The 24,903-nt window shown below is 33.2% G+C and overlaps 1 long non-coding RNA gene across 1 annotated transcript; it reads right to left on the minus strand.

Moving 5' to 3' along the window:
* Window positions 1-1,120: 1,120 nt before the first annotated feature.
* LOC134723839 (uncharacterized) lies at window positions 1,121-3,389 on the minus strand. Its single transcript, XR_010108195.1, has 3 exons — window positions 3,347-3,389; window positions 1,902-1,940; window positions 1,121-1,168 (listed from the first exon to the last, which is right to left on the minus strand). It is a non-coding gene; the product is annotated as an uncharacterized LOC134723839 (long non-coding RNA).
* Window positions 3,390-24,903: the final 21,514 nt, after the last annotated feature.

Raw genomic sequence — 24,903 nt, forward strand, 5'->3', positions numbered from 1 at the left:
ACATGGAATGGTCTCTTCTGATACTTAAATATGTTGAAGTCAACCCATGCTTTGCAAATTTTAGGGAGGGGGACGCCCGCAACGCCCCCGCCTAAATCTGCGCCTGACATTTCTTTTTTCTTTTATGTAATAGTAGTTTGATAATATTAGTTGTCATATTTTTTTTTATAGTGACAGTGTTTGGGTTGGTCATGTTGTATAGAAAAGAGAAATTGAGAAGGACGTTTATTCTCAAGAGTTACAACTGTTCAAGTAGCATGCTTTGGCAGATTAGAGGAACATAATTTAGTGACTATTGTTTATCATGATTTTAACATGATAAAATGCTTCTTTCCACTAATTCTAAAGAGCCTCATTGAACAAGACAGAAACTACCTCAGACAATCTGACACTTACTAAGGGGAGACCATTTAACTTAAAAAAAAAAGGGGGGGAGTGTTTAAAAAAAAAATCTGACCCCCAATTTGATGAAAAAAAATATATTCTGGTCAGTCAAACAGATGACAAAAATATTATTCTGAATGTGGATTTCCCACATACCTAATAGTGTTTAATTTTGACAAAATAATTTGATTGATAGCGTCGAAAAACTAATTAAATTTGTACACACTGTGAGCAAAAAAAACTTCTGAGTCAGAAAAAAATAATCATACCCTCTCTTTTTGAAGTTTAATGCTTTCCCCCTTAATTTAAGTAATCATATAAAATCTGAAAACATATGTTTTTAAACATCAATATTTTTATAGGGTATTACTCAAAACATACGTTAACAACCTGTTTTTAAACATATGTTTACCAGGTGTTACTCAAAACATGCGTTTACCAGGTTTTTTTACAAACATATGTAAACCACATGTTTTCAAACGCATGTTTACCAGGTGTTTCTTAAAACATATGGTCAAACGTATGTTTCTCATGTGTTTTGTAAACATGTGTTTCACATGCGTTCATCAACGCATGTTTACCACATGTTTTTCAAACATATGGGAAACACATGGTTTCAAACACATGTTTACCACCTGTTACTCAAAACACATGGTAAACATATGGTGAAACGCATGTTTACAATACGTTTTCAAGAACACCTGGTAAACATGCGTTGCAATTTTGCCTGTGTAGCTATTTCCTGGATTGTATTTTCCTGGGTTGTAGGCTGTAGCACTAGCATCTGTTGACAGAATAACTTTTTTCAATACATATTTTCGAAACAAGTTATTTGATTTTTCGTTAAAACATGCAATTACTATTCATTTTTGTTTTGATAATTAAAACAAACAGCAGAATTGTCGGTCGCTCATCAATAATATCGATAAGGAACTATTTAGATACCTTAGTGTGGGTGTTCTTCATTATTTTTCGGAATATTTTTTTCTCTCACTCAGATCATACATAATGTCTTTATAAAAGGATTTGATTGTATAGAAAAGTATGCATTATTGGCCGTTGTGAATATACAATATAGCGTCAATGTCAGAAAAAAAAGTGTATCTGGCTGAGAAAATGTGGAAGGGCGATGTTTAACCGGATTCTAACCAATTTGTGTACTAAATAAAAAAACGGTTATAATTTTTCATTGACCAAATATTGTTTTTATTCTGTAATTTAAATTAACACATTGAAACCTTTATAAATAGAAACAAAATGTCAAACTTATTCTCATCACTTAATGATCCCCTGATTGTTAAAAAAATGTTGCATGATGTAATTGACATTGCACAAAATATAGCTGTGTTACTATTTTAAGGAAATAAACACAAGTTGTTGCAGTATAAAACTATTATCCGTTCAGAACGGCTTGTTTTTGTTCGACCAACTGCCGATCTAATGTGTTATTCATAAGAAATACACAATTATTATAAAATTATAAATCAATAGTTGTTGTCAAAAGAAAAGGTACATACGTGCAGAAGCTACATTATACGGCAGTGCTGAGGCTGAGACTGAAAACAAAATTATTTGTTTTTATTAACAGATTAAACTTTAGTATACAAAATAAGTGTTTATTTATATTTTAATCCCTTTATGTTTCGTCTAAATGTATATTTTCATTTTAGATCAATTGAGTACTTGTTACTTTTTTGTTTGTAACGTTGAGAGAGAGAGAGAGAGAGAGAGAGAGAGAGAGAGAGAGAGAGAGAGAGATGTTGCACATTGAGAATAACTAGATTTCCTAATTTTGGAAAAGTAGTTTTTTCGTTTCAAACCAGTGTTTAGAATAAGAAGATGCAGTATAATTCTCAATGAGTCATCTGTCCTCAAGATACCAAATGTCACAGAAATTGGCAACCGACAGAGAGGGCGAAAGAAACCAGTTTTATTATTTCTTTACAGCTATTTACAAGATAAACGTTAGCCTCAATTGTTTTAATCGGTAAGGCCAACAAAGATTAGAAAAAATATATTGCCGACTAATATCATTCTCACTTTTTTAAGTTCCTCTTTTTCTAATCCACATATATATATTTATCTATATATAATTTCAAATAGTATTGTAAGACTTCAAAGTGTGATAGTATTTCTATAATGTTTTAGACGAATATTTTGAAAAGTTAGATAATTGATTAATCAAATGATATCTATGGTTATAAAACTAATATGGATTATAATATGTCAATTTTCACATTTACCGAATTTAACGGCGAGTTCAAGTGATTATCAAAACTGAACTATTCTAAAAGAATTAAGTTTGTGAAAGCAAAATAGAATATGTTTTAAAAAGGAAAACAAATATTGGACTTATTCATGGAAATGATAAATATGAATTCAGAGTTTTTTTTTTTTTTTATTTCTTTATCATTTTATTTTATAGTAACATGGAAAAACCAAACGCTATGTTTACTTTCTAAACTGTTTGTCTGTTTGAAATTTACAACATAATTTGCGTATTAGATTTTCTTTAAGATCGACTTTTCAATTTGTATTTTCTACGCAGCATTTTTATACATGCATACACATATCTACTGCAAAAGTAATTTGTTTTTCCCTTTTTCAAATGTAGTTTAAACATATCAGATTTTATTGGTCAAAGAAAAAAGTAAAATCACAAAAATAATCAACTTGAGGAAAATCTATTCGGAAAGTCCATAATCACTTGGCAAAATCAAATAACAAAACACATAAAAAAATGAATGGACAAGAACTGTCATATTTCTGACTTGTACCAGAAGATAGAATAAAAGGTATCATACAATATTTTTCTCTGTGAAAATGTAGATACGAAATCTATTATACCAATTAACTAGATATTAAAAAGTGATATGTTACGGGTTTACAGCTAATAAAAAAAATGACTTTAATGATCGGAAAGATCAAATTAATTTGATTATATCGAGAGAAAAATACTTACCAAAAGTGTACACAGCAAAGAGACAGAGGAGAGAAAGATACAAGTGTTGTCCTTCCATGGTGAATGAAATACTTGTACAGAAACACAATAGGAGTTGCATATTTATACCAACGCTTAATGTCAAAAATATAACATTTAATTCCTTAAAGATGTTGTAATCAAAAGGTGTAATAATTTAACAACATCAAAATTTCCAATAACCAACCAAGTACAAAATGATTATGTTGTAAATATGATATTTAGCTGATGTAAAGCTTTGGATGTAATGTTGTATAATAATCGTGTTCTGTTATCAAGGGCATGTTTCAATTTATATGTAAAAAACATTTTTACATATATGGAATTCATTCTGTTGTTTTAATGTTTGATAATTGAAAGAAAATAATGAACAAATTTAAACTTATATTGTGTTTGAACTTTTGATTTTTCCATGTTATCACAGACTTTCTGCTTTTAATTTGCCCTGGAGTTCAGAATTTTTGTTAACTCACTTGTTTAAAAGGAATATTCTTTTAATAAATAAATAAATAAATACGAGAATTCTCAATATTTGATAATAAAGAAAAAGACCGAAGATACAAACAGAGCAATTGCAATGTGTGGCTAAAACAAGAAACGACGAATATAAAAAGAATAAAGAACAAACTAGTACATTAAAGATAATAATAAGTACGACCAGTAAGCAAGGTTCTGCCTCTGGGTTCTTCATAAGGTTTTCTTTATTGTGTTACTTAATGAGGTTGACTGATGTACCACTATTTTAACATGTTTATGTCTGTTCTTATGGCAAAATCAAGGGTACTTTATTCATATGATTTGCACCACGTAACTATTGCCCTTTTGAATTAATTACTTCCCTTAGTTTGAGATTAAAATATAAATTACATCAAATTTCTGTCATTAATCTAAAACTAATGTGTCTTTGAAAACTTTCTTTGGCGGATATTTACAAAAATGTTGTTTAATTCTAAAGGGAAATGCTAAAAATTTGAGTTTTTACGAAATGGGAAGGTTGAAATCATCATGTTTATAAAAATATTGGCCAAAATTGAAGAAAGCAGTTCAATTAAAAGATATTTAAATTTAAAATTCAACATACAAGGTGTTTCCCTATGTGCGGACCAATCATGAACGATATCTATTTGTATCTTGATTTCTGTTTTGAACCTTGCTTTTCTACGATTTTTTTTTTGTATTATATATAGCAATTATACTACGGTCACTCTTCCGAATTTTAAACTAAAAAGGCTGAAAGTTTCAATAACATTAACGGTACCAATTTTTCTGCACCAGATGCGCATTTCGACAATACATGTCTCTTCGGTGTTGCTCGTGGCCAAAATATGTTAAATCCAAAACTTATATAAAAGATGAAAAGCTATAATCCAAAAGTTCCAAAAAACTGTAGCCAAATCCGTGAAAGGAATCAGAGCTTTGCATGGGGGAGATACATTCCTTACTTGATAATAATTTTTATCATTTTGAAACAGCAAATTTAATAACACAAAAAAATCCGTATTTTCATGCCAGTACCGGAGTACTGGCTACTGGGCTGGTTATCCCTCGGGACTAACAGTCCACCAGCAGAGGCATCGACCCAGTGGTAGTAATAACATTAACGGTACCAATTTTTCTGCACCAGATGCGCATTTCGACAATACATGTCTCTTCAGTGATGCTTGTGGCCAAAACTAGACAATAGAACCCTAACAAAATGTACATTTCAACTATATGTGGACAATTCGTGGTACAGCATATGAATTGGCATTTTGGCATTTTTATTTGAGGGGCATTTATAATCCCATTGTAATGGCTGCCGTCATTATAAGGTAACATAGCCGCTATGCAAATTAGCAAAGTATCCCAACTTTTGCCATATGTTGTTCTGTTCACGCATCGTTGTATACATAGTATAATTTGAATGATACGACTGTCTTACACGTGAGAGGTTTGGCTAGTAAAAAACCAAGTTCAATTCACCATTTGCTTCATAAGAAAATGCCTGTACCAAATTAGGAATATGACAGTTTTTATCCATCTGTTTGATTCATTTTAGTTTTTGATTTTGCCATTTGATGATATAGTGACTTTCTGATTTGAATTTTTCTCGGAGTTCGTTATTTTTCTTAAAGTGACGTAAATTGTCAAAATACACATATGCGTCCGTATAAATTGAATCGTTACAGCTACTTTTCTTTGTCTACTGACGGACGGAAACAATATGAACAAAGAGAATGTTCATTAAGCATCATCTCAGATGCGGCTGCATTTGGAGTATATGCCTCAAGATTGATAAGATTTGATATTACAGAGGCCGTGCTTCCTATTATAGTTTCTTTGAAAGAGCTTTTCTGCTCACATCTGAATCGTTTAAAAAAATGGATTGAAGTCACGATTTTTAATATCTAAATGACTTCGTTACGAGTAAGATGACCGTAATGTCACAAATATTGACGGATAAGGGTAAAATGTGCATATTATGAAAATGGGCAGTAATGATAGCCTTTTCCTCAAATCCTGTACTCATATATCGTAAACTTAGAAATTTTTGTTGACGCGTTTCACATAAATAGTTAAAGTTATTGGGTACAAATAGTTAATCAAAGTAATCAAAGGTACCAAGATTATAATTAAGTACGCCAGACGCGCGTTTCGTCTACATAAGACTACTCGGTGACAATCATATCAAAATATTCATAAAGCCAAACAAGTGCAAAGTTGAAGACCTTTGAGGATCCAAAATTCCAAAAAGTTGTGCCAAATACAGCTAAGGTAATCTATGCCTGGGATTAGAAAATCCTTAGTTTTTTCGAAAAAAATTTGCAAACAGGTTTATAAAAATGACCCAATTATTGATATTCATGTCAACACCGTAGTGTTGACTTCTTGGTTGGTGATACCCTCTGGGAAGAAACCTCAACCAGCAGTGGTGTAAATAGTTATCAAAGGTACCAGGATTATAATTTAATACGCCAGACGCGCGTTTTGTCTACATAAGACTCATCAGTGGCGCTCAATGTGAGATTCGATTTTAGAACACGATGTAAGCCTTTTATGATGTTTTATGCTTTTATAGATTAGTGGTCTATCTTTTCGAATGTTTTCGTTTCTATTTAAGGCATTGTCATTTTATGTTCGACTTGTAGTGTCCCTTTGAAATCGTCTGCCTCTTTTTACCGTTGAAGACTTTTCTTTGTTTCTACATTGATCCCAATGTGATGGGATGTTTTGCGGCTGTCTTTCAAGTGAGAGATTTATTCACCTACATGTATAACACCAGTTTGAACCAACCATTTTCTACGTAAAAAAATGCCTGTTCGAAATCAGGAATATGACAGATATCATCAATTCGTTTGATAGGTTTGGGCTGTTTATTTCGATTCGGAACATTCCGTTTTAAATTTTTCTTGAAGCTCGGATTTTATTTTACTTTTTGGAAGAACATCAACAAAGCAATACATTGGCTCCTATCACGATATTCTTATGTTGGGAGTTCTACGCCTATTTTGATTTTATTCCTTATACCGACGCCCAGTAGACACGGTTCACCATGGCTCTTGATTTTGATCAAATTGATGTGTTAAATTTCTGTTAAGGTATTGCTCGATTACTGAAGGTCAAGCTCCTACCATGATCTGTTTAGTAAATCATTAAATTATTAGGTAAGTATGTTACTATATTCTTTTTTTTATAAATGTATTTAAAAAGAATAAGTAATCATTAAGTATGACGACAATTAAAATGAAACATATCAACATTCATGAGAAGAGTTCAATCAATGGGTGTAATTTAATTAAGGTCTGGTCCGTACATTAAAACGTGATTTTCAGATTATAATTGAACTAAGGACCTCGATGACCATCGATAATTTTGCATGGTTACAGAGGAGTTGCAGCCCAATTAAATCGGTCTCTTCCTTTAGTAGTATAGACATGTTGTCTCTGATGTTTGGAAAATAGGATTTTTAGATACCTATGAAGCTTTTGTAATTCAAGCGACAAACTAATTTAGTGTAAAGATGAGGATGACGATTGGAAAGTAAAATAATTTTTATTCTTTTTTTTTACCAATGAACTGGATGACATTTTACTTCTCTGAATGAATGTTTCACTAAAGAAAATATGTTCGTCTAGATCGATTATACTGTATACTTGAATATTTGTTAAATGTATTGAAAAATCCCACAAAATAAAAAAAGATTTAAACAACACATGCATTATGGTGTATTTCACATGCAGAACAAATGCTATCCTCTTAATATGCGATATTAAACATGTTTATAACGGTTTTACAAATTTGTTATTTGATTTTATTATTGTTAATACTAAACGGGGAAAATATTTGTGACGAACTTTTCTTGTGCGCTCAGTAAGCTTTTTATAGTCAGAAAACTAGCAGTAGCGGGTATACACTCATGTAATAAAGGGAGTGAAACTACCCATGTGATTCTGCTGCTTGGATTTTTTTCGACGTTATCAAGCCTTCTGGCAAAATCAAAGAATCGGATTTTCATACATCTGATCATATTTTATTCGCATTTAGATTCAACCTGTTTCAATGTTCATGTAATTGAAAGCGTAAATACAAACGGATGGAGCACAGTTTAAAAGTACCAGATCTTCTGAATATAAATTAGTCTTCTTCTAGATCGTACTAAATGGTCCAATCAATTGCATAGCAACTACGGAAAGGCAGTGACGAAAGGCTTTTGCGGGGTTTTTTTTAAATTATATATTAGTGTATTTGCTAATTTGTGGTCACTTTTATGGATGATAATAATACCTACTCGGTCGATGCCTCTGCTAGTGGACTATCAGTCCCCGAGGGTATCATCAGCCCAGTAGCCAGTACTTCGGTACTGGCATGAAAATACGGATTTTTCGTGTATTAAAATTTGCTGTTACAAAATATTAGAAATTATTATAAATTAAGGAATGTATCTCCCTCTTGCATAGCTCTTATTCCTTTCACGGATTTGGCTATACTTTTTAGACCTTTTGGATCATAGCTCTTCATCTTTTATATAAGCTTTGGATTTCAAATATTTTGGCGACGAGCATCACTGAAGAGACATGTATTGTCGAAATGCGCATCTGGTGCAAGAAAATTGGTACCGTTAATTGTATTACTACCACTGGGTCGATGCCTCTGCTGGTGGACTATCAGTCTCCGAGGGTATCACCAGCCCAGTAGCCAGTACTTCGGTACTTGCATGAAAATACGGATTGTTTGTGTTATTAAAATTTGCTGTTACAAAATATTAGAAATTATTATAAATTAAGGAATGTATCTCCCTCTTGCATAGCTCTGATTCCTTTCACGGATTTAGCTATACTTTTTGGATCTTTTGGATCATAGCTCTTCATCTTTTATATAAGCTTTGGATTTCAAATATTTTGGCGACGAGCATCACTGAAGAGACATGTATTGTCGAAATGCGCATCTGGTGCAAGAAAATTGTTACCGTTAATGTTATTACTACCACTAGGTCGATGCCTCTGCTGGTGGACTAGCAGTCCCCGAGGGTATCACCAGCCCAGAAGCCAGTACTTCGGTACTGGCATGAAAATACGGATTTTTCGTGTTATTAAAATTTGCTGTTACAAAATATTAGAAATTATTATAAATTAAGGAATGTGTCTCCCTCTTGCATAGCTCTGATTCCTTTCACGGATTTGGCTATACTTTTTGGACCTTTTGGATTATAGCTCTTCATCTTTTATATAAGCTTTGGATTTCAAATATTTTGGCGACGAGCATAACTGAAGAGACATGTATTGTCGAAATGCGCATCTGGTGCAAGAATATTGGTACCGTTAATTTTATTACTACCACTGGGTCGATGCCTCTGCTGGTGGACTATCAGTCCCCGAGGGTATCACCAGCCCAGTAGCCAGTACTTCGGTACTGGCATGAAAATACGGATTTTTCGTGTTATTAAAATGTGCTGTTACAAAATATTAGAAATTATTATAAATTAAGGAATGTATCTCCCTCATGCAAAGCTCTGATTCCTTTCACGAATTTGGTTATACTTTTTGGACCTTTTGGATTATAGCTCTTCATCTTTTATATATGCTTTGGATTTCAAATATTTTGGCATCGAGCATCACTGAAGAGACATGTATTGTCGAAATGCGCATCTGGTGCAACAAAATTGGTACCGTTGATTTTATTACTACCACTGGGTCGATGCCTCTGCTGGTGGACTAGTAGTCCCCGAGGGTATCACCAGCCCAGAAGCCAGTACTTCGGTACTGGCATGAAAATACGGATTTTTCGTGTTATTAAAATGTGCTGTTACAAAATATTAGAAATTATTATAAATTAAGGAATGTATCTCCCTCTTGCATAGCACTGATTCCTTTCATGGATTTGGCTATACTTTTTAGACCTTTTGGATTATAGCTCTTCATCTTTTATATAAGCTTTGGATTTCAAATATTTTGGCGACGAGCATCACTGAAGAGACATGTATTGTCGAAATGCGCATCTGGTGCAAGAAAATTGGTACCGTTAATTGTATTACTACCACTGGGTCGATGCCTCTGCTGGTGGACTATCAGTCCACGAGGGTATCACCAGCCCAGTAGCCAGTACTTCGGTACTTCCATGAAAATACGGATTTTTCGTGTTATTAAAATTTGCTGTTACAAAATATTAGAAATTATTATAAATTAAGGAATGTATCTCCCTCTTGCATAGCTCTGATTCCTTTCACGGATTTAGCTATTCTTTTTGGACCTTTTGGATTATAGCTCTTCATCTTTTATATAAGCTTTGGATTTCAAATATTTTGGCGACGAGCATCACTGAAGAGACATGTATTGTCGAAATGCGCATCTGGTGCAAGAAAATTGGTACCGTTAATTTTATTACTACCACTAGGTCGATGCCTCTGCTGGTGGACTATCAGTCTCCGAGGGTATCACCAGCCCAGTAGCCAGTACTTCGGTACTGGCATGAAAATACGGATTTTTCGTGTTATTGAAATTTGCTGTTACAAAATATTAGAAATTATTATAAATTAAGGAATGTATCTCCCTCTTGCATAGCTCTGATTCCTTTCATGGATTTGGCTATACTTTTTGGACCTTTTTGATTATAGCTCTTCATCTTTTATATAAGCTTTGGATTTCAAATATTTTGGAGACGAGCATCACTGAAGAGACATGTTTTGTCGAAATGCGCATCTGGTGCAAGAAAATTGGTACCGTTAATTTTATTCTTAGTCAAACATGTCTAATTGGTATATTCTACTGCAAGTACGACAAAATGTACACATTTCTTTTGATGTGCTGATTTGTTCCGAGACACACCTTTCAGTTTGTTACATTCAGTCTACATCATTGTTATTCTTCTAAACTATTTTTTGCGAACAAAGTGAATGTAAAGGTACGTAACAGGTATCTATAATTGGAACTAAATTTTAAAATTCTGAAATAAAATTCATGCTTCACACAAGCAGTTCGATAATCTTATTTTTGCGTGTTGTATTGGAGATTTTTCCTTTTCAAATCAAGCTCAGAACATATGACATCCAATATAATCACATTAAGTAGTACGAAAACAACCTATTTTATTGATAGAATGATTAAGGTTTATTTTAGACAAAAGTGTTTCCTTCTTGAAACGAAAAAGAATAATGACAGAAATGGTAAGTGCATTTCTAAGTCGTCCGTGAACATATCCCCAAATAAACTTTGTTTATATTCCACAGTCCCTGGTTTTGGGTGGATATACACATGTTTCTCCCCAACGTCATGTTTTATCATGTTGCAAGGCAAGAGACTGTAATTCAGTGGTTGTCTTTCATTAATGTCTGTGATATTACTTTTTTGTTAATTGACTTGACATTACAAAGTTGTTGGTTTGTATTGTATTTTTTCATGTCGGAGAATTATGGCTTTCTTACCAGCATTAGTTTCGCGTTTCAATAATGTGAGTTTTATACTTGCTCATATTTATCTCATTTTATTGGTGGAGAGTTGTCTCATGGTAATCATGCAACATCTTATTTTTTAAGGGTATCGTTTTTCTTAATTTGGGAATGATATATATTTTTTTCATTTTAGACAAACGAAAAGTTTTCAAATCCATGTTAAACGAGATAGTAAGCAGTTGTTAACAGGTTAGTGAAACCCTCAAATTTACCGACGGTAACTTCAGTTAGGTGGTCAATAATACAAACTTCTTTTGAAACCAAATAAGACTGTATCAATGTATGTAAAACAAAAATCTTAAAACAGTTTCGAGTATTGGAAAGAAAACAGAAGAAAATAAGTATTTTCGTGTTGTAAAATAAAATGAAAAATGCCTCGTGTGTACATTTCCAATTTATTATCCATAATTGTTTTTTTTTGTAAATATATGTTGCTGAACATGTATTTTAGAAATAATCATAGGGTTACTGAATTCGTTTTTGATCTATATCGGTAGCAATGGACAGGTTTTATTTTGTGATTTTGAAACAATTTATTAAGTTTAATGATATATTTATAGTGAGTTCTCATATTGGCCTGCACGGTTGCTTTTAAAAATCATTATGATAAACATTTACAAAGTAACAAAGAGTAAATAGATCTGTTGAAAAAAACAAATTCGTTACATCTCTTTGTGCCTCTAAATTTTCGTGCTGTATTCTTAAAGAGAAACTGATCATTATAGGTTTTAGAACCTTCTATATTGGCTACTTAATACTGATGTTTTGTTATCTTAGTGATATAGATACTAGCTACTGTTATGGAATTGAATTAAAAAAAAAAAAAGACTCGCAACAGTCATGAAATACTTCTTATCAAGTTCTCTTTGGATATTTTTCCGACTTCGACCGCAACGGTCGTAAATGTACAACGACACACAAAGCTGTCTGCGTTTTAGCAAGTTTTATTTACAGTTATATTGAAATACTATAATTAAGCTACCCATCTCACTATTATTATATGTATATTTGACAAATGGTAAATCAAAATGATTTGTCATTTAAAATTTACGGTTTATATAGCTAAGTAACAATATGCTTATGGAGGACTTACCTTGTTTGTATTGGATACCAAAGCTTCATAAAATTCCGTACAAACAACGGTATATTGCTGGCTCATCTTCATGTTCCACTAAAGAATTGTCTATTAGATTGACTAAAATTCTGTCCGCAGTGAAAGAGGGTCTTCAGAAATACTGTGCGTAGTGGTATTAACCATATGTGGATTCTTAAAAATTCTAAAGAACTTCTAGACAATTTCAAATCTCGGTCTCTTTCTGAAATAAGTTCCATCAAAACTTTTGATTTTTCAACCCTGTATACCACCATTCCCCATGTAAAATTGAAAAATCGCCTAAAAGAAATTATCCACAATGCCTTTCAACATAAAAATGGTAGCATACGCTATAAATTTATTACTTTGGGATTTCATAAAGCATATTTCGTTAATAGTGACAAACAAAAAGGTAAATCATGCTACACAGAAGAACAAGTAGTCAGTATGCTGGAGTTTCTTATCGACAACATATTTGTTGAGTTTGGAGGAAGACTTTTCCAACAAATTGTCGGCATTCCTATGGTAACAAACTGTGCGCCTCTTCTTGCCGACCTCTTCTTATTTTCATATGAATCGGAGTTCCTCCAGACACTTGTCAAAAACAAGAGGATCAAAGAAGCCAGATTATTTAATTTCGTTTTCAGATATATTGATGTTGTTCTTTCCTTAAACAATCCGAACTTTTCTGATTGGGTTCCATTAATATATCCCCCAGAACTCGAAATTAAAGAAACAACAGACACGGCTTCCTCCGCCTCACTTTTAGACTTATATCTCGAATTTGACTTACTCAGACTTTGTAAAACGTCATCAGTGTCTGAGTAGAAAGTTGATGAACCAGGGGTTTGTCAAAGAACGTCTCGTCCCTTTTTCTAAAAAAGTTCATCGGAAGTTACCAAGACCTTGTTGATAAATATTCCGTATCAACTTCTCAAATAATATACGATGGTCTTGATGTATAGATTCTGCGTACTGATGTTGTGTATCATCTTAACAACATGTTTTATTGTTCTTTTATTTGTTTTTGTTCTATTATTAAGATTACTAGTACTTTTACTGTTGAATGGTTTTATATGATGTCCGTTTGACGTGGCTCGGTACTTATACATCTCGTCAATGTGTTTGTATTGGCTTTCATTTTTTGGTGATTTGTTTTGTATATGTGACTCTTTGTATTTATTTTGTGCTTATAACGTGACTCTGTACTTTGAAAGATCCCGTCAGTATGATATTTGTCTATAATATGTCATTATGATATATTTCTATTATGAATTACTATATACGTTGAACCACAAACGTCAAAATCAATCAATGGCGTAGTGGAATTAACAATTTTTAGATTCTCATAAATTCTATGTATAACTTTTGGACTAGTTTGAATCTCGGTCTATTTCTGTAGTTTATTCTTACATACTTTTGATTTTTTAATTCTGTATGGGTACATTGCCTATGTAAATTTTAAAATTGTTTGTATGCACATTGAACGACAAATTTATGTGACGTATATAATTTTTCTGACGTCAGACACTCAAATCAATCCATGTGTTCGTAGATAGTAGATGTTTTTGTGTCCTGTTAAATTGTTCCTTTTTAAATTGTTATACGATGATGACTGATGTACCCATATTTTGACTACTTTATTAATTGTGACTGTTTATGTAACGCATCATGTAAATGTAGCGGAATTTTATGATACTGTTATTAAAGTGAGAGGGTTAGCGCTATAGAACCAGGTTTAATCCACCATTTTCTACATTTGAAAATGCCTGTACCAAGTCTGGAATATGACAGTTCTTGTCCATTCGTTTTTGATGCGTTTTGTTTTTTTGATTTTGCCATGTGATTATGGACTTTCCAAATTGATTTTCCTCTGAGTTCAGTATTTTTGTGATTTTACTTTTTATGCTATGTAATAAAATCAACGGTACCAATTTTGTTGCACCAGATGCGCATTTCGACAATACATGTCTCTTCAGTGATGCTCGTGGCCAAAATATTTGAAATCCAAAGCATATATAAAAGATGAAGAGCTATAATCCAAAAGGTCCAAAAAGTATAACCAAATTCGTGAAAGGAATCAGAGCTTTGCATGAGGGAGATACATTCCTTAATTTATAATAATTTCTAATATTTTGTAACAGCAAATTTTAATAACACAAAAAAATCCGTATTTTCATGCCAGTACCGAAGTACTGGCTACTGGGCTGGTGATACCCTCGGGGACTACTAGTCCACCAGCAGAGGCATCGACCCAGTGGTAGTAATAAAATCAACGGTACCAATTTTGTTGCACCAGATGCGCATTTCGACAATACATGTCTCTTCAGTGATGCTCGTGGCCAAAATATTTGAAATCCAAAGCATATATAAAAGATGAAGAGCTATAATCCAAAAGGTCCAAAAAGTATAACCAAATTCGTGAAAGGAATCAGAGCTTTGCATGAGGGAGATACATTCCTTAATTTATAATAATTTCTAATATTTTGTAACAGCAAATTTTAATAACACAAAAAAATCCGTATTTTCATGCCAGTACCGAAGTACTGGCTACTGGGCTGGTGATACCCTCGGGGACTCCTAGTCCACCAGCAGAGACATCGACCCAGTGGTAGTAATAAAATCAACGGTACCAATTTTGTTGCACCAGATGCGCATTTCGACAATACATGTCTCTTCAGTGATGCTCGTGGCCAAAATATTTGAAATCCAAAGCATATATAAAAGATGAAGAGCTATAATCCAAAAGGTCCAAAAAGTATAACCAAATTCGTGAAAGGAATCAGAGCTTTGCATGAGGGAGATACATTTCTTAATTTATAATAATTTCTAATATTTTGTAACAGCAAATTTTAATAACACAAAAAAATCCGTATTTTCATGCCAGTACCGAAGTACTGGCTACTGGGCTGGTGATACCCTCGGGGACTACTAGTCCACCAGCAGAGGCATCGACCCAGTGGTAGTAATAAAATCAACGGTACCAATTTTGTTGCACCAGATGCGCATTTCGACAATACATGTCTCTTCAGTGATGCTCGTGGCCAAAATGTTTGAAATCCAAAGCATATATAAAAGATGAAGAGCTATAATCCAAAAGGTCCAAAAAGTATAACCAAATTCGTGAAAGGAATCAGAGCTTTGCATGAGGGAGATACATTCCTTAATTTATAATAATTTCTAATATTTTGTAACAGCAAATTTTAATAACACAAAAAAATCCGTATTTTCATGCCAGTACCGAAGTACTGGCTACTGGGCTGGTGATACCCTCGGGGACTACTAGTCCACCAGCAGAGGCATCGACCCAGTGGTAGTAATAAAATCAACGGTACCAATTTTGTTGCACCAGATGCGCATTTCGACAATACATGTCTCTTCAGTGATGCTCGTGGCCAAAATATTTGAAATCCAAAGCATATATAAAAGATGAAGAGCTATAATCCAAAAGGTCCAAAAAGTATAACCAAATTCGTGAAAGGAATCAGAGCTTTGCATGAGGGAGATACATTCCTTAATTTATAATAATTTCTAATATTTTGTAACAGCAAATTTTAATAACACAAAAAAATCCGTATTTTCATGCCAGTACCGAAGTACTGGCTACTGGGCTGGTGATACCCTCGGGGACTCCTAGTCCACCAGCAGAGACATCGACCCAGTGGTAGTAATAAAATCAACGGTACCAATTTTGTTGCACCAGATGCGCATTTCGACAATACATGTCTCTTCAGTGATGCTCGTGGCCAAAATATTTGAAATCCAAAGCATATATAAAAGATGAAGAGCTATAATCCAAAAGGTCCAAAAAGTATAGCCAAATCCTTGAAAGGAATCAGAGCTTTGCATGAGGGAGATACATTCCTTAATTTATAATAATTTCTAATATTTTGTAACAGCAAATTTTAATAACACAAAAAAATCCGTATTTTCATGCCAGTACCGAAGTACTGGCTACTGGGCTGGTGATACCCTCGGGGACTACTAGTCCACCAGCAGAGGCATCGACCCAGTGGTAGTAATAAAATCAACGGTACCAATTTTCTTGCACCAGATGCGCATTTCGACAATACATGTCTCTTCAGTGATGCTCGTGGCCAAAATATTTGAAATCCAAAGCATATATAAAAGATGAAGAGCTATAATCCAAAAGGTCCAAAAAGTATAACCAAATTCGTGAAAGGAATCAGAGCTTTGCATGAGGGAGATACATTCCTTAATTTATAATAATTTCTAATATTTTGTAACAGCAAATTTTAATAACACAAAAAAATCCTTATTTTCATGCCAGTACCGAAGTACTGGCTACTGGGCTGGTGATACCCTCGGGGACTCCTAGTCCACCAGCAGAGACATCGACCCAGTGGTAGTAATAAAATCAACGGTACCAATTTTGTTGCACCAGATGCGCATTTCGACAATACATGTCTCTTCAGTGATGCTCGTGGCCAAAATATTTGAAATCCAAAGCATATATAAAAGATGAAGAGCTATAATCCAAAAGGTCCAAAAAGTATAACCAAATTCGTGAAAGGAATCAGAGCTTTGCATGAGGGAGATACATTTCTTAATTTATAATAATTTCTAATATTTTGTAACAGCAAATTTTAATAACACAAAAAAATCCGTATTTTCATGCCAGTACCGAAGTACTGGCTACTGGGCTGGTGATACCCTCGGGGACTACTAGTCCACCAGCAGAGGCATCGACCCAGTGGTAGTAATAAAATCAACGGTACCAATTTTGTTGCACCAGATGCGCATTTCGACAATACATGTCTCTTCAGTGATGCTCGTGGCCAAAATGTTTGAAATCCAAAGCATATATAAAAGATGAAGAGCTATAATCCAAAAGGTCCAAAAAGTATAACCAAATTCGTGAAAGGAATCAGAGCTTTGCATGAGGGAGATACATTCCTTAATTTATAATAATTTCTAATATTTTGTAACAGCAAATTTTAATAACACAAAAAAATCCGTATTTTCATGCCAGTACCGAAGTACTGGCTACTGGGCTGGTGATACCCTCGGGGACTACTAGTCCACCAGCAGAGGCATCGACCCAGTGGTAGTAATAAAATCAACGGTACCAATTTTGTTGCACCAGATGCGCATTTCGACAATACATGTCTCTTCAGTGATGCTCGTGGCCAAAATATTTGAAATCCAAAGCATATATAAAAGATGAAGAGCTATAATCCAAAAGGTCCAAAAAGTATAACCAAATTCGTGAAAGGAATCAGAGCTTTGCATGAGGGAGATACATTCCTTAATTTATAATAATTTCTAATATTTTGTAACAGCAAATTTTAATAACACAAAAAAATCCGTATTTTCATGCCAGTACCGAAGTACTGGCTACTGGGCTGGTGATACCCTCGGGGACTCCTAGTCCACCAGCAGAGACATCGACCCAGTGGTAGTAATAAAATCAACGGTACCAATTTTGTTGCACCAGATGCGCATTTCGACAATACATGTCTCTTCAGTGATGCTCGTGGCCAAAATATTTGAAATCCAAAGCATATATAAAAGATGAAGAGCTATAATCCAAAAGGTCCAAAAAGTATAACCAAATTCGTGAAAGGAATCAGAGCTTTGCATGAGGGAGATACATTTCTTAATTTATAATAATTTCTAATATTTTGTAACAGCAAATTTTAATAACACAAAAAAATCCGTATTTTCATGCCAGTACCGAAGTACTGGCTACTGGGCTGGTGATACCCTCGGGGACTACTAGTCCACCAGCAGAGGCATCGACCCAGTGGTAGTAATAAAATCAACGGTACCAATTTTGTTGCACCAGATGCGCTGTACATATCTGCGACGTGTAATAACAGACAAATCTAAATACGTAACAAACAGGAAATATTAGAAAAAGAATAGTAATTAAATAAAATGAACAATGTATATTTTGGTGATAATAATTATGGTCACTCATTATTTCCTGTATTTTTCTGTTTCACTCAGAACAGAGGTTTTCACACGATGAATGTTATTTTGAAATGGTACATTTTCTGTTTAATTCAAGGTAGGATATAAAATAACAAATATCAGAATTAAACTTGTTGTTTCTGTTATTTTCATTTCTCTTCATTTCTCTTCATGATTTTTACAGAAGCAAATGATCTTTAACATGGATGTTAAATGAGGGATTCAAGGCAATGCTATTATCTATACGAATACGTTAATGTTCTATTATTTTGTTTTTAAGTTATTCGGTAATATTTTCCTATGCAGTATAGTTCTGGTCATATTAATTATAAAAGAGTAATCATAGATAAAACAGTCATGATATGCAGCTTATGTTTGCACCCAACATGCATATAGAAATGAAAGGGAAAATAGGAACCCCTGATATATTTTTGAAACCTTGCGCTACACATGAATTATACTTCAAATTATTGATGTGTTTGGATTTTGATTTTGCCATTAGATAAGGGACTTTCCGTTTTGAATTTAATTTCTTTGTTATTTTACTTTGACATTTGATATCTCTCCATGCAGGGATTATAAATACAGAGCCGCGTACGGTCAGAATGGATATAATAAATCCGATAGTCACGCTCTCTTCACGTTGAAGAAGCTTGCATGACTCTCTGATGAATTCGTAGGTGGCCTGTTACTAGACAAAATGATGTCCCTATCCAACATATATACCCTTTTTATCAGCGGCAAAACATGTGTGAAATATTTGCTATTGGGTGTACATCAAAGCAATGAATCAAAGCAAGTATCAAACACCAAATATAAATCATTTAATTACTTTACATGTAGCACTACTCTAACTCCTAGAAGAGATTTGTATGCTGACTTCCGGGAATTTGTACTTGCTGTAAAATAAAATGTACAAGCTTAAAAATCTATATTAAAAAAAATCAAAACCTTATACGAGCTGATATAACTGAGAAATGTACCAGAAACAATGGATGAAAACAATTTTAATTACATCCGCGTTAAACGGAAATATTTTGGTTTATTTCCTCGAAACACAATTTAACGCAGATATTAATCGAGGCTTGCAATATATATTGGACAGTGTTAAATCTATTGACAAAACTATTGGCAATTGGGTTGCATGTAAATGGTTCGATCCACTTTATTTAAATTTAGTCTCATTGGAAATCGTACCACATTTCATTAATACATGTATATTATATAAGTACTATTAAAGTTAATCATCTAAATAATAATATTCTCATATAAATGCAAAGTCAAGTTTTTGAATCAATAAGAACATTTTCTATTCGTGTATTTTGATGAGAGAAAGTCTTATTACTTTTCTATGGAATGAATAATTTTATTAAAAAAATGCATTTTTGTGTGAATATTTGATTTATTTAGGATATCGTGGACTGATCAATTGCAGTCTTTTGTTACAAAAACTTAATGTCTTTGAATATATGTGAATATTATAAAATGTCTCTTGCAGCTGGTTCCCCAGTTTGTATTGGAATTTTCTACATACCGAAAGCACATGTTATTCTTTAGTTTTCTATGCTCTGACTTGTGTACATGCACTAATGTTTTTCTGTTTGTCTGTTTGTCTTTTTCTTTTTTAGCGATAGCGTTGTCAGTTTGTTTTTGATCTATGAGATTGAACGTCTCTCTTGTCTCTTTTTCTCCTTTCTTGAAGAATAAAGTTAAGATCTATTGTCAGGTGATTCAAAATGTCAAAACTTTTGAATATGCCTTAATGAGCCAATATGTTGTCGTAAATACAAGTTGTTACATCGATACTCATGATTCTTTGTGAACAAAATTAATCAGCATGCAATAATATGCAACCATACGGCTTTCAACAAAGAGAAAAGTCCTTACCGAATAATCGGCTTTAGAGGGCCTGACGTTAAAAATATGAAACAATTCAATTAAGAAAACCCTTTGTAGATGGGCAAGTGATACTTTACTGATTTTGCTACGTCTGTTGTCTGTTCACCTGAAATTTTTAAATATACATGTTCTAAACCTGCTACCATGCCTTTTTTATATCATTGTTAGTATGTGTATGTATCGTATCCTTTAAGCTGTATTGCTTTTGGAATAAAGTTGTATAACGTCTCGACAGCTATGCTATCATTTGTTCTTTTAAATGATAAACAAAACACTGTACGATAATTTAAACTCTGAAATTGTAAATACTCCGATTCTCGAACCAACATTGACATATCGGCTAGTTTGGTAGCATGTTGACAGTCAAAGTATCTCGCTTGTATTTTAAAAGAAAAAAGAGAATGTAGTCGGACAATCATCATGACGCTAAGAAAAAAATACTCTATTTTCAGGTCGAATCGAAATGCAAAAAGTGCAGCTGTATGGACAAAAATATGCAATGAAAGACAGACCTATTAGACTTAACTGTTCGTCGGATAGAGTTCCAGAGGGTTCCACTGCTGAGTTTCTAATGAATGGTAAATCTGTAAATAATGTGCGACTCCACCAGAAAAGATGCTTCAGAACAGTTGATGTCATAGTTTGTGTTCCTGGTGTGTGTCAATGTTCTGATGATGGACGGACGTATGTTTTCTACCTTACTCCGAACGAAACAGGGGCATATGACTTTTCTTGCAGAATGAAATTTTCTTCCGATATATCAAGCGAGGCTGGTCAATTTGGAACATATAACATAGTGACATATGTAATTGGTATGTATCATCAGATTTGTAAATATATAAAGCATATCTGAACTTTTTACTGGAAATATACATGACTAGCTACAGTAGGGATAATTATAGATTAACGTTGATCATCTCAACGAGATTGGTTTGCTCACTTGAGGCGGAATGGTCATAGAGAGAAAATGAATCGATTTGAGATGACCAATGATAATTTTTTGTATCGGTACTTTTCCTTTGACATTGATAATTTCATTGACAAACGGGCGTGTGCGCCCGTAGTTTCACGTGATATCCAATTATAAGTAGCCGGCAAATAAATGGGTTAACACTAGTAACTGGTTTAACACTAGCAATTTTGTTGGCGGCCCTTTATAGCTTGCTGATCGGTGTGAGCCAAGGCTCCGTGCTAAAGACCGTAAACTTATTTCTGTGTGAACTTAAATTACTTTTAAAAAGTGAAAAAAAAAAAAATGTCTCTAGTAGTTTATTTAAAAGATGTTCAAATAGTGACTTAAATAACAATTTTTTTTTGCAGAGCCAAAACCATTGATAAAAACAGAAAAGAATGATAATCTGATTAACCTAACATGTTCTGCTGTTTTCATTGAAACAACAACAGTTTTTACATGGAGTTGTGACAATGAACCGATAATGTCTGAATCATTATATAACACATCAACTTCCTGGTCTGTCGTTAGTATAGACTTATCACAAAAGAAGTCACAATCACTCTGTGTCTGCAGTGTGTCCCTCCCTGCTTTGAATTACACTAGATCAACTACCGCTCGTTTTGAATATAGAGGTAATATATGAACTTGTAAGTTCTTACTTTTAATCATAAGTTAAAAAAAACCTGGTAGTGTGAATCATATATCTACTCAGCACATATTCATAGTTTTCTATATAGAAAGATACCCGATATCATATATTGTTCTTCATTGCATTTCTGTTTGTTCCCCGTGTCAATTGTTTTCTCATTTATAGATTTTGTTTCAAATTGTTACTTAATAAATAACTCGTCATATTAGTTAAATACCTGTTGGGGTTTTTTTTAACATTTAGAACACATAAACATTTTTAGAATTTAGGATCTTGAATTCTCTTCAACGTTGTTTTTCGTATTGTTTTGTGATCGCTTTTAAACATTTAAGAATTGAATGCTTTTTTTTGTAACTTTATTGGGGTGTTAAAGAGTTGACCGAAGTACATTTTGCAAAATCGTACGCACTGTTAACGCTTTTACAACCCTATAAAGTTACAAAAAGAAGCATGCAATACTTATAATTCCTTTTTTTTTAGCTATGATCATGAAAACACGTATTTAATAAATTTTTTATTCATCACCTGAGTACTTTTTTGTGGAACCACGTGTTATCAAGAATGATAAATTTTATTGAGTGATGCAATTGCTTGAGGAATAACACGTGATGTACAGTTAGCCAATCAGAATAAAGTATTATAATGCAACATACATCTAATGTTATTTTTTTTATTTGAGCGTCACTGACGAGTCTTTTAAAGACGAATCAAGCATCTGGCGTATAGATATACACCTGTTATCTTTCATAACTAAAACTATCATTTAAAATTAAAGGAAAAAACAATAAATTGATCAACCAACCGTATTTCAACACAATGGTTCATAAATATTTTAAAATCATATTTATCTTTCGTTATGCCTTTTCATTGTACGCAGTTTTATGCTTGCAATAATTTCAGTCAATTCATATAGTAGATAGTCTTATCATGTTTGATCAATGTTGATTACAGATACAACTTCACATGAATCTTTGTTTTGTAATATATCAACACCAATCAAACTACCATGTAGTGATTCAGCTATACAAGACAGGGATGTTATTTGGAAACATCAAATAAACACAACACTGATCAGGACAATGCAAGCGAACGATCCAGAACTACGAACGAGTCTGTTTATTAAGAGTTGCACCCTGCAAGATATGGGTGTATACAGTTGCTTCGTAATCACACCAGACATTGATCAAACGTTTCCAGAAAACCTACAGCCATGGAAAATAATTGTTCTTCGAATAACAGGCAAGATTATAAACGTAACTTCACTTGTGACATTGTGACTGGCTCGGGTTTTTTTCAAATTAAAAGACAAGAAATTTTTGTGTAGTTATTATAGGAGTTCAAACGAAATATTGATAACAAAATTACACGAACAACATCTGTATGAAAATTTCTTACGAGTAGAATAACAAATTTACAGGGAGACAACAAAGTATTTTTTTAAGCTTCTTACTATATCAAAAGACAAGTTCAAATGATCTGGAATATAAATCTTATCTTAGAAAGGCGTCAGCTAATTCATTTGTATATCATTTTCAGAATTTATCCTGCAATAATGGATATAAGAAGAGGGATTCAAAAGTTAAGACCTATACTTTTTATGATTAATACCGTTTGATAACTTGATCCTGTTGTTTTAACTTTAACATGTTATTACAGGTCGCCCAGAATTATTACAAAATGAGGTTGTTTACCTCAGAAACGATTTAGTGTTCTCAATGACTTTCTACTCAAGCGAAGAATCCAATGTAATTACATGGTACCGACAGTGGATACGACTGCTTAATTCAACTCAACACGTACAGTCAACGAAACATACGAATCTTGATGTTATAGTTCGTGGTAAAAATGTATTAGTAGACGGATTTAAGAGTTCTCTTTTCTTAGGAAATGCAAAGAATCATCAACTGTACAATGTCAAGATCTGTGTGACAAATAAGTATGGCACGTCCTGTTATAGATATCCTGAATCAGATGGTAAATCAAATGAAATATAGTTTGCACGGTGATTTAATCTGAGTTGCTTCTTAAAGTTAGTATTTTCACCAGTGACGTTATCACATTAGCAACACAGCCGGTATCACTTTTGTAGCAATATAATTATGCCTACCATTCCAGATCTAGAACTTCTGAGTTCACTTCCGGTTTTGATTGTGTTCTTAATGCCCAGGCTTCATTTTCTACGTTGTGTGCTGAGTACTATTTTTTTTTCGTTTTTTGTTTTTTACCATGTCCTTGTCAGTTTTTTTAACTTATGATTTAAATATCCCTATATATAGCAGATACAAATAACAAAAAATAACGCCCTTATCAATGACAACAAAATTTGCAAAATCAAATATGACAAATATGTATAAACAAATACCTCTTTACTACAGACTCACAATAATCTTGTAACAGTTGTGCAAAAAGTAAAATCACAAAAATACTGAACCCCGAGAAAAATTCAAAAAAGGAAAGTCATTAATCATATTGCAAAATTAAACACTGAAACACATCAAACGTATGAAAAACAACTGACACATTTTTGACTTGGTACAGGCATTTTTTCATATAGAAAATAATGGATTTAACCTGGTTTTATAGCTAGCTAAACCTCTCACCTGTATGATTGTCGCATCAAATTTCATTATATGGATAACGGCGAAGTCAAGAACAAACAGACATAATAATTTTAGGTTAAAACTTACAAAAAGGGGTACAGCATTCAATGTTATTATCTGAATCACTATAAAAACAAAAAATATTTACAAAAAAACACAAAATGACATATATACAACTGTATCAAGTCAGTTGAAAAGTGTTGATTTTAAAAGTTTGATATAAACCAGAGGCATTAAATAAATCACAGATCGGACATGGTAGCCTATATTTACATCCCAAAACAAACCACTAGGTAAAGATCATTGAGTATCGCATTAACTGCAAGCTAGTTCATGTACATATGGCTTTTAACATTATCAATCAATACACTTTCCATATCCAATAGATTTTATGTTAGGACATCATTAACAGTCAGGGAAAAAACCATGATATTGTGCAATGCCAACATAAAGAAATTGCCAGATTATAGTGCCATGAATGT

Source organism: Mytilus trossulus, chromosome 6 (genome assembly GCF_036588685.1).
Source record: "Mytilus trossulus isolate FHL-02 chromosome 6, PNRI_Mtr1.1.1.hap1, whole genome shotgun sequence".
Lineage (NCBI taxonomy): Eukaryota > Metazoa > Mollusca > Bivalvia > Mytilida > Mytilidae > Mytilus > Mytilus trossulus.